The sequence below is a fragment of the Protopterus annectens genome, chromosome 1.part0 (genome assembly GCF_019279795.1).
Source record: "Protopterus annectens isolate FY-2018-M chromosome 1.part0, PAN1.0, whole genome shotgun sequence".
Lineage (NCBI taxonomy): Eukaryota > Metazoa > Chordata > Ceratodontiformes > Protopteridae > Protopterus > Protopterus annectens.
Window position 1 is genome coordinate 636994842 of NC_056725.1, and position 9518 is coordinate 637004359.

The 9518-nt window shown below is 37.2% G+C and overlaps 1 protein-coding gene across 1 annotated transcript in view; it reads left to right on the top strand.

Annotated features, from left to right (window-relative positions):
- Window positions 1-659: 659 nt before the first annotated feature.
- LOC122792991 (guanylate-binding protein 1-like) overlaps window positions 660-9518 on the top strand; it is a 571076-nt gene continuing 562217 nt past the window's right edge. The window contains exon 1 of the mRNA XM_044060651.1: window positions 660-1215. The gene's annotated coding sequence lies outside the window, so the exon portion shown is untranslated. The remainder of the gene's footprint in view (window positions 1216-9518) is intronic.

The window sequence follows — 9518 nt, forward strand, 5'->3', positions numbered from 1 at the left end:
AATATAATTAAATCATATTAAATCATTAAAAAAATCTATAAGTAAAAATAACGCATTTTAACCATTCTATCAGCTTCCTATTTTAAGTTGTTAGTAAGCTGTTAGCAAGTGTTCCACCTTTTCCCATTTGTTCCACATTCTGAGAGATAGTATTCCTCATGTTGGAGCTGGAAGGTTGAGAGCTATGACCTCCACAACATACATTTTACAGTAATATACTTATTTTGTAAATGGTATGCTAGAATTTATTTTAGCCATGTCACATTTTATTAAAATACCAATTTTATTACCCCACCCCCACCAAAACCACTCTGAGCTGGCTAATTTTTATTTTTATTCAGCTAAAAATGCATGTATGATTGCTTGAAGACAGATTTTGTCAGAAGTCAAAAAAGAATCTGTATAACTCATTGGGCGTCCTACGTAATCGGTTACAGTCTAGAAATTCGATATAGTAATTAGTAATGTGGAATACACTATGTAATTACAGTAACTCTTAGTTTTACTTTAAAAGTAATCAGACTACAGCTATTGGTACGTCCCAACGTTCAGGGTCGTCACTGATTTTGACTCGAATTTTAGCTCTGTCCCTTTTAATTCTTCTTAAAACTGATGACTTTTGGAAAAAAAATGTGGAGTATTGTCCAATAAACAACGACAATAATTATCGTTATGGACTCCTTTTACTTCGGAAAATGCATGTTACTTTACCCTCTCAACATCTCAGGTTGATGCCGGTACTCAGCCTTCACAGAAGGCACACGAACGTACCTACATGTCTTTAAAACTCGCTCGACCGCAATGCCGCAGGGAGGACATGCAGACACCGCACAGAAGGCGCTCCAGCGGAGAGAGTCGATCTGGCAAATCTCTTGCTGTGACTGCCAATAATGCTAACCGCTGTCACCACAGTCGGTAATATTTAATGTCCCTTATTGTCCCCAATTATTTCTAGATTTGTCCCTGATTGGTTGAAAGTTACGCTGACAACAGTACTGCTGTAAATACTTGTAGTACAGAACAGGATCGCTGTGAGGGGTGCACGTGCATCAATTCCTTCACGTAACAACCTTTAACAATTGTGTGTCACTTTGAACTCAGTCTTCTACTCACTTTGAGGAAGTTTACACTTTATAAGTTTGTCTGCCGGACCTTAGTGCGAAACTCCATAACGATTTACCTCCAACGGGTTGACTGGCCTTGGCGAAACAACAAGTAAGTGAGAATTAAGCCACAGCATGTATAACGGAATGCAGATGTTTCATTAGGATGTAAAGATGGCTTATGTAGTAATCAACACAGTAGGAGTCTCCTACGTTAGCTAGCATACAGTAAAATCATAAGAAAAAAAAGCAGACCCGTTTGGGGGTGTATGCAGGGATCTGTCCTAGTCAATCGCTTTATAACAATCAAAAGATACGAGGGTGACTAAGTAAATTCGAATGCAATACAAATTGACGAATGTAAACGCTAATTAATGCATCGCCCAAAAGCCAGGGCACCAGCTTTTCCGATGTTTTATTAGTCCGGTATCGACTGCATCTCACAAGAATGTTCAGTAACAGAAGTGGGAATGAATAACAAAGGAATCATTCTGTAACTTGTTTAGCAAAAGCTAAGACCCACCAAATGAGCAACAGAAAGTGAAAGTAATAGCGGACTAGCTGTACGATTTTTGAGCGTATAAAGAATCGTTTCAGCCACGAATACCTCTCAACTGTTCTGTATTTTGACTCAAAATTTAGGACTGCCCTTCCTAAAACTGTTGACTGTTGGTGAAATTTGCAAGTTAATCGGCAAGATCAGCAGAAAAAGGGAAAGTAAAAGGAGGCATTTGACGACAAGAATGATAGGTTAGGACAAGATGTGGAACAGACAAGGGAGAATGTGACAGAAGAATGACATAGCTCCTGAATCCACATTGGTTGTAGATAAGGCTGAACGAGGTACTAAACTGTACTCTGCTTCTCATTTCAAGGAGTTTGCCAGCATTGATGTGCCAGTTTGTTAGTACAGTTGTTTATAGTAGGTGGTCATGGCAGGTGAGTGAAATACATTTTCACTGATTGCCATTGTGATCTGGGAATAAACAGAAAGGCATTATTTACTTATTCAGATTATCTTTGTTTCACCAATAGCCGGCTTACGCATAGGCCAACTAGGCGACCGCCTTGGGCGCTGCTCTAGCAGTGGCGCTTTTTCAGTAATCTAGATGGTGTAGATAGACCAGAATGGGGGCACCGGTGGTGTGTGTGTGAGGGTGGGGGTGGGGGGCCTCTGGAACCCTTTTGCCTAGGGCATCAGTTGACCAAAGGCCGTCACTCTCATGCCAGATGCCTAATTTTAAATTGTTGACAGTTTGTAAACATGGATGTAGCTAGATACTTCAGTTTTGTACTCACAACTGTTTTAGTTTTTTCCTATTTGGAGTGTGGTAGACTTCAGTATCCTTAACAGGTTAGCAGTTTTCCATTACTTAACTCACTAGCACATAGCCTGAGTGGAATTTCATACCTCTCGACATCTGCAGATTTTCTGGCTGGAGAGCTTTAGCCTGAGCTAAATTTCAGAAAATTTAGTTTTGCAACCTATATGTAAATAAATGTAAATCTCTGAAAAACTATAAAAGTTACTCAGATAATGTGAGATATTATAGCAATAACCCACGCCTGGGTGTGGGTAATGCTGGATTTACCCACGGTTGGTGTGGTTTGGTCACGAGGATGAAGCCCGAGTGGCCAAACAAAGACAACCGTGGGTAAATCCAGCCTTACCCACACCCAGAAGTGGGTTATTGCTGTTATACAGTGACATTATATAAGAAAAAAAAATACTTTTCTTAAATAATGGCATTGTATAATGCCTCCTTGTTGCCCTTCCGCAGCTGTCTGGTATTCTGTGGCAGTTCTGATGTACTGTGCATGAGTATGCTTACGCAGTACATCAGAGCTGTGGGCAAAAGCAATGGAGAAAGCAAGATCTCTGTTGCTTTTTACAAACTGTCTCGCTATGTTAAAGGAGTTTAACATAGCGAGACAGCTTTAAAAAAAGCAACAGAGAATCTCCATTGCTTTTTTTAAAACTGTCTCGCTATGTTAAGCCCATTTAACATAGTGAGACAGTTTTGAAAAAGCAACGGAGAAAGCAAGATCTTCGTTGCTTGTTAAAGTGTCTTGCTACTTTAAATGGGTTTAACATAGCGAGACAGCTTTAAAAAAAGCAACGGAGATGTTCCGTTGCTTTTTTTAAAGCTGTCTCACTATGTTAAACTTGTTTAAGATAGTGAGACAGGTTGTAAAAAGCAAAGGACATCTTGCGTTCTCCGTTGCTGTAAACAAAAAAAAAAGAGTTATACTAATGGAAAAAGTCCAGGCGACCGGACCTTTTTCCATTGCTATAACTATGATTTACAGCGTGCACGCTGACCAATCAGCGTGCACATTTTGGAATATTAATGGGGGGGTCGTTGTATAATGTCAGTTATGCTAGTGCAGTGGATGTGTAACGTATGCTAGTATAGCTAGCTGGAGTTTTGTAAAGAATTATATTTCATTTGTATATCAAACTGGTTTGTACAGGTGCTTGTGTTGAAAATGTATTTGTAAAGCTGCTTGTGTTAAAAATGTACCAACAGTGGGTCCTGCTGTACAAAAAAGAAATGCGCCTGTATGTCAGACTGTATTGTGACTATTGAAATGAATATATTGTAACAGAGGATACTGGAAGAGAAGTGGTTAATCCCAGTTCAGCTAACTTTTAAAAATAGTCTGAACTTGAATGATCTGATTTAGGCTATAAAGATTGCATCTTACAGTTCTGATTGCAGCCAGAGACAAAATGTCTATAAAAACTAGGAATCCTACTGTGTTGTCCTTAGGGTGAACTAATTGCTACCTTGGAAGGGTGGAAGTTTTGGAAAGGTTTTATACCTTCTAGATGCTATAACACATCTTAACAAAGCTCTATGTGTGTGTATGGTAACACATATGTGCTACATTCTGGTTCATTTTCTAATAAAGGGGGTAGTGTGGGAACCAGAGACAGATGGCCAGATGTGTGCGATGTCATTCTGTAATCCAGCACTGAAATGATGTTTTAATGCTACGTGAGACAGAAGTGTCAGAGCAGTCTGTTTTTGAAACCCGACAAGAAGGAGTGACCACTCACCCACTTCATCTTGCCTTGCTATAGTAAGTGAACTGGGGATTGTAACTCTTTAGATCAGTCAGGAAAATATAGTGATATTAGTTAAATATTGTTTTTCCTGTATCTGTGTGAACCTGTCCATCTGTGTTATTTTTAGTATTTCCTGTGATTGAAATTCTGGTGTTTATTGTAAATAGATATTTAGCATTTGCACTTTTTTATTATTTATTATTAAATATATTTAAACTTTTCATTGTGGATGGTCTTATGGAGAATATTTTAACCTTTGAAAGGACTTATATTTATTTGGAGACACTCTGGCTGCTCCTGAAAGACTTGCTGCATTGGTCAAACTCTACCCTTTGCATTAGTATTTATTTTACTCAATGTAATTAGGTACCCCTCTAAGAGCCTTAGAGTAGCTGACTTTGGAGTGTTCTGGTGGCAGTATCTACCTTATAGACTGGGAAGAAGGAGCATAGCTAGTAAATCTGCTAGCCTTTCCCAGTGTGTGTGTGTGTGTGTGTGTGTGTGTGTGTGTGTGTGTGTGTGTGTGTGTGAAAATCATGTCTCAAAGAGTGTGTGAGTCAGCTACTTGGAGCAGGGACATAGAGCACTGGTTTCTCAGAGAGGATGGTGGAGGACTTGGCTTGGAATACTCGGCTGAGGACTCAACTCTATAGCTGTGTCAATGAGGAGCTTATTTCAAGGCATGGAGAGAGAGAGAGAGAGAGAGAGGGAAACCCATCCCTAGGGCTGAGTGTGCTCCCTGTGTGCTCTTAAGGGAAATTGTGCTTGGTGCAGAGCTGCATCTGGAAGTTAAGTGAATGTCCCTCACTGGTGTCCTTGGTGAGGTTTGAGAATCCTTGATCACTGGCCCAGAGGAGGGATGTCACAGTTGCAATAAAAGTTAAAAACACGAAAGTTCATTAGCATATACTCTTTTTTTTCACAATGATATTAATTTGTCAGACGGAAGTTATAGAGATGTTATATTAAGCATGCTATTAAATAATATGTGCATTTTATTGTTATACAAACCAGTATTAATGTCTCTCCAACTGTAGCAGATGGACTGCAGCTGTCAGTGTAACTCTTGTATGTGTAGATGTGATCTTCTGTTTGCCACAAAGCAAGTTTTTTAGATTTCACAGTTTTTCAGATATTTGTATAGTTATGATTTATGTGCATATTTGCATAATTAATAACCACTTCAGCTGCCTTTTTAAAATCAGTTGGCTAACTGTAACTGAAAGATCTACTTTTCTGTTAAGAACACAGATATACAAAGTTTTAAATAAAATATGCTTTCTGCCATTAAGGAGAAAATTTCTCGTAAGAGAGCAGACTTGCTGACTAAGAAGCAGCCAAGATAATGTTATCTAATTGAGTAGCCTTCCCTTTCAGAACAATTATTGGGGAGCATGCATTTTCCCACCAGACATAGACGGTCAAGATAATCGCCAAGGATTCAAAACAGCCCTGACGGATCATCTCTAAAGTGAAATAACTTGTAAATGCTTCAGGGATAATAGTTAATTTGATTTCTTGGCTCATCAGCTCCACAGTGAAATAGCTTGCAAAGGTTTTTTAGACCTAGTCTTTGATCACACAAACCAAATTCGTAAGCCAAAGCATACATGAGAATTTTATGCATATATGTATACATATATATATATATATATATATATATATATATTTTTTGTGTGTGTGTGTATGTGTCTATATATATATATATATATATATATATATATATATATATGTGTGTGTGTGTGTGTGTGTGTGTGTGTGTAGTATAAGTCATATATACTATAAATAGAACTTTAAGTATATTGTGTGCACTGTATATAGAGCTGTAGATTGTTGTAGATTGTGCATACATCATCAATCAGCAAGTAATGGCAGTGACTTACATATCTGTACCTATGTTAATGCATGCTTCACACCGTGCCTAGCAGTCAAAACGAAGCATTGACCAATGTGTTTTTCTAAGCTAGCAAGTTTATGTCTTTTACTTATTTTATATTATTGTTTATGTCTAAACCTGTAGTTCTTCAGTGAGTGGCTGGACCTCTTGTGTAACTATATTTAGTTATAATGTATAATTTATGCAGCTGTACAACTAACTATAGTATTTAGTAATTTTTAATAATTTGCACAACTATAACTATGCTGCTGTTGGCAAATGAAAAGTTTGCATTTAGTCATAACTTACTTAAGCAAATGTAAGACTGTTACTGTGAGATGAGTGTCTACTTTTGAATGTAATGAATATATGTAGTTTGAATGTCTGTATTTAACCTTGTATGTTTGCTGTTTGCCCTTCAGAGCCCTGGTTATGGCTGAAAAGGGTCTTTGGATGAGCTTACTCACCTGGTTAACAAACTAAAATAAGTAAATACAGAAACAAATGTAAATATCTACAAAGCAGTGTTATTAAGGCACCAGTTATCAGTGCAAGGATTTTCCAGCATTGTGTGTGCTTTCATTTGATGCCAAGGAGTACCATGTAAACACCTTTTGGTTCAAGCTGTTAATGTAATTTTTAGCATTGACATATATTCATAATTTTCTGGAAATAACCCACATTTTCTCTGGTACTGAGTACCTCATTTGTTTGAGGAGCCATTCCTGACCTATATAGCGACGGGGCATATAAATGCTATTCCTTAATGCATCTAGGAGGACAGTGAGTGTGATATTTACTGAAGTATGCATATTGTATTACTAAACAAGTATAAATATCTGCAGATTGGTAGGAAACAGACATAAGGTATCAGTGGCATGTTTTTCAGCACTGTGCAAGCTTTCATTTGCTACCATGAAGTAACAAATATACTCTGGCTGGGTCAAGTTATTAACAGGAATATTCATATGGCATATATTTATAATTTGGCATAAAAATAAATCAAATTGTCTTGCTTACTGACCACTGTGGTTGGGTCAGCAGACATTTCTGGCCTGTGTGCTAAATTGTTCTGTGAAATGCTGCTCTACCATACTACTCTGTTGGCACTACCTGAAGTGTTTACAAAAATATGCAACTATACATAAATCACATTAATTATCTGCAGAGTTGTAGTATAGGTAGCACTGATAAGTTCCAAGCTTTATGTAAGTTTTCATTTGATACCAAGAGGTACCAAATAAAGTAAATGTTGGGCAAAGTAGTAAAACAAGTATTAATATTTGCCCATATTCATAATTTTAAATGATAAGAGAGCACAGTATCTCACTGATCATCCAGTTTCTGTTCTGACATAAATACAGTAGTTAAGATATTGATGTAAATACAGTATTATGCATATTGACATAAATATAATATTTATGTTTATTTTTATAGGTAAAGAAAGAACAAGCATTTACAAAGTGGTAGCAAATAGACATCAGTTGTTAGTGTAGTTTTCCAGCATAATTTACCATTTTATTTAATGCCCTGAAGATGTATATATAAATTTCTTCAGGTTAAGTTACTAATATAGATATTACTGTGCTGTGTATTCATAATTTTGAATGAAAATTAATCATAATATGTGAATTACTGGCAAATGGATACCATTACACAAGTAAAAGTTTCAACATGCCTTGCAGCAAATTACTCAGATTAGGACCCCCAAAATAACTTATAACCTCTTATCACCAAAATTCACAAGATGGAATATACCATGTGAGGCAAAGTGAGCACATCAGTGAAATGTGATAGTCAAGAGTCACAGCACTTGGTAAGATTACATTACCACAGTACATTTTTTAGTGGTTGCAAATAGCAACACAACTTGCCAAGAATGTCCAGTATAAAGACTTCCTCTAAAATGCAGTGTACTTCTTCACCATATATACAACAGCAGTACCCATTCAATCTATGAAAAAGAGAAACATATTTATCCCACTGCATATATCAGTTTGTTACAGTCATGTGCATGTGATACAACCCATAGCAAAATCTGTTGCTGTCACATGTGTACACTACATTTCAGTGTAACAAAATAAATTAATGTATAAATACCAGATACAGTGCTATGTGTTTCATTTCATTGTTGGGTGTATACGGTCAGCCCATTTCAAGCATTCAGTGTTAAGATTTTTTTAAACTGATACCCATTGTAAACAGCACAGTGAATCATATTAAACCTTCAAAAGAACTTTATATATGTATAAATTAACACATTTTAGCCATTCTTTGTGCTTTCTAGTTGAAGTTGCTAGCTGTTAAGTGTTCTACCTTTTCTCCATTTGTTCCACATTATGAGAGTTAGTATTTTACATTTTTTATTTATTTATTTCCATTTGTTGACTGGGAGTGTCCGACTGGACGTAGGTCCATTTTCAGCGGAGGCCTGGGGAGAAAAGCTCCACAGTTAAAATAAACAGACAGTAGTTACATTGGATTACATAGTGATTAACAATTTAACATAGCAATTAATTATAAACATATTTACAGATGAAGAACATAGTACATCAGTAGACAAGTAGAATCTTTATCTGCGACGTACATAACAGACATTAACAAATGTTACAATAAGAAGTTCCTGCTGTATAATAAGTACTAGGCTTATGAGCATCTGAGCTTGCTATAATCAAGGTAGTTAGTGGAGTGGAAAGAAAGGTAGTGATTGGATGGGGTGGGTAATATTAGAGTGGGAGTTGCAAGGGCATAGCCAGCATGTTTTTAGGTGCGCTTTTAGTAAAGTTTTGAAGTGGGTGCATGATGGTACGGAGGTAATTGTGGGTGGGAGGGAGTTCCATAATTTGGCTATGGCGCAAGAGAATAGTGCTTCACCAGCAGAGTTATTGGCTTTAGTGATCTGCAAGTGATTTTTGTTGCTGGATCTTAGTGGTCTCGTGGTGCGATAGGATTGGAGTAGTTTCTGGTGGGATGGGACATTTAGTTGATGGTTTACTAGTTTGTGGGTGAGTGAGAGTTGATACCATTGAAGGAGGTGAGGGAGTTCAAGCCAGCCCAGTTCAGCAAGTGAGAGACAGTGGTGACTACGGTAGGATGCCCCTGTGGTGAATTTGGCGATTTTGTTGTAGCAGGTCTCTAGCTTGTTTAGATCGCATTGCCTTAGGTTGGTATATATTGGAATGGCATTGAGTAGGGTGGAGATAAGGTGGGAATTTGCTGTTGAAATCTTTGCTACTTTGGTGAGAAATTGCTTATTTCTGTATAACGCTCCTAGTTTTTTGTGGACTTTTTTATGGTCATGGATATGTGAATGTCAAATTTTAGTTAATTGTCTGTTTCCACTCCTAGCAATTTATTGTTCAGTTGGGTATATAGTGGTGTTGTCTTTTGCTGTGATGTTAAAGTGAGAGTTGTTTTGAGTATGTTTGGTGGGTTGGAAGATGAGTAGTTTAGTTTTGTTTGGGTT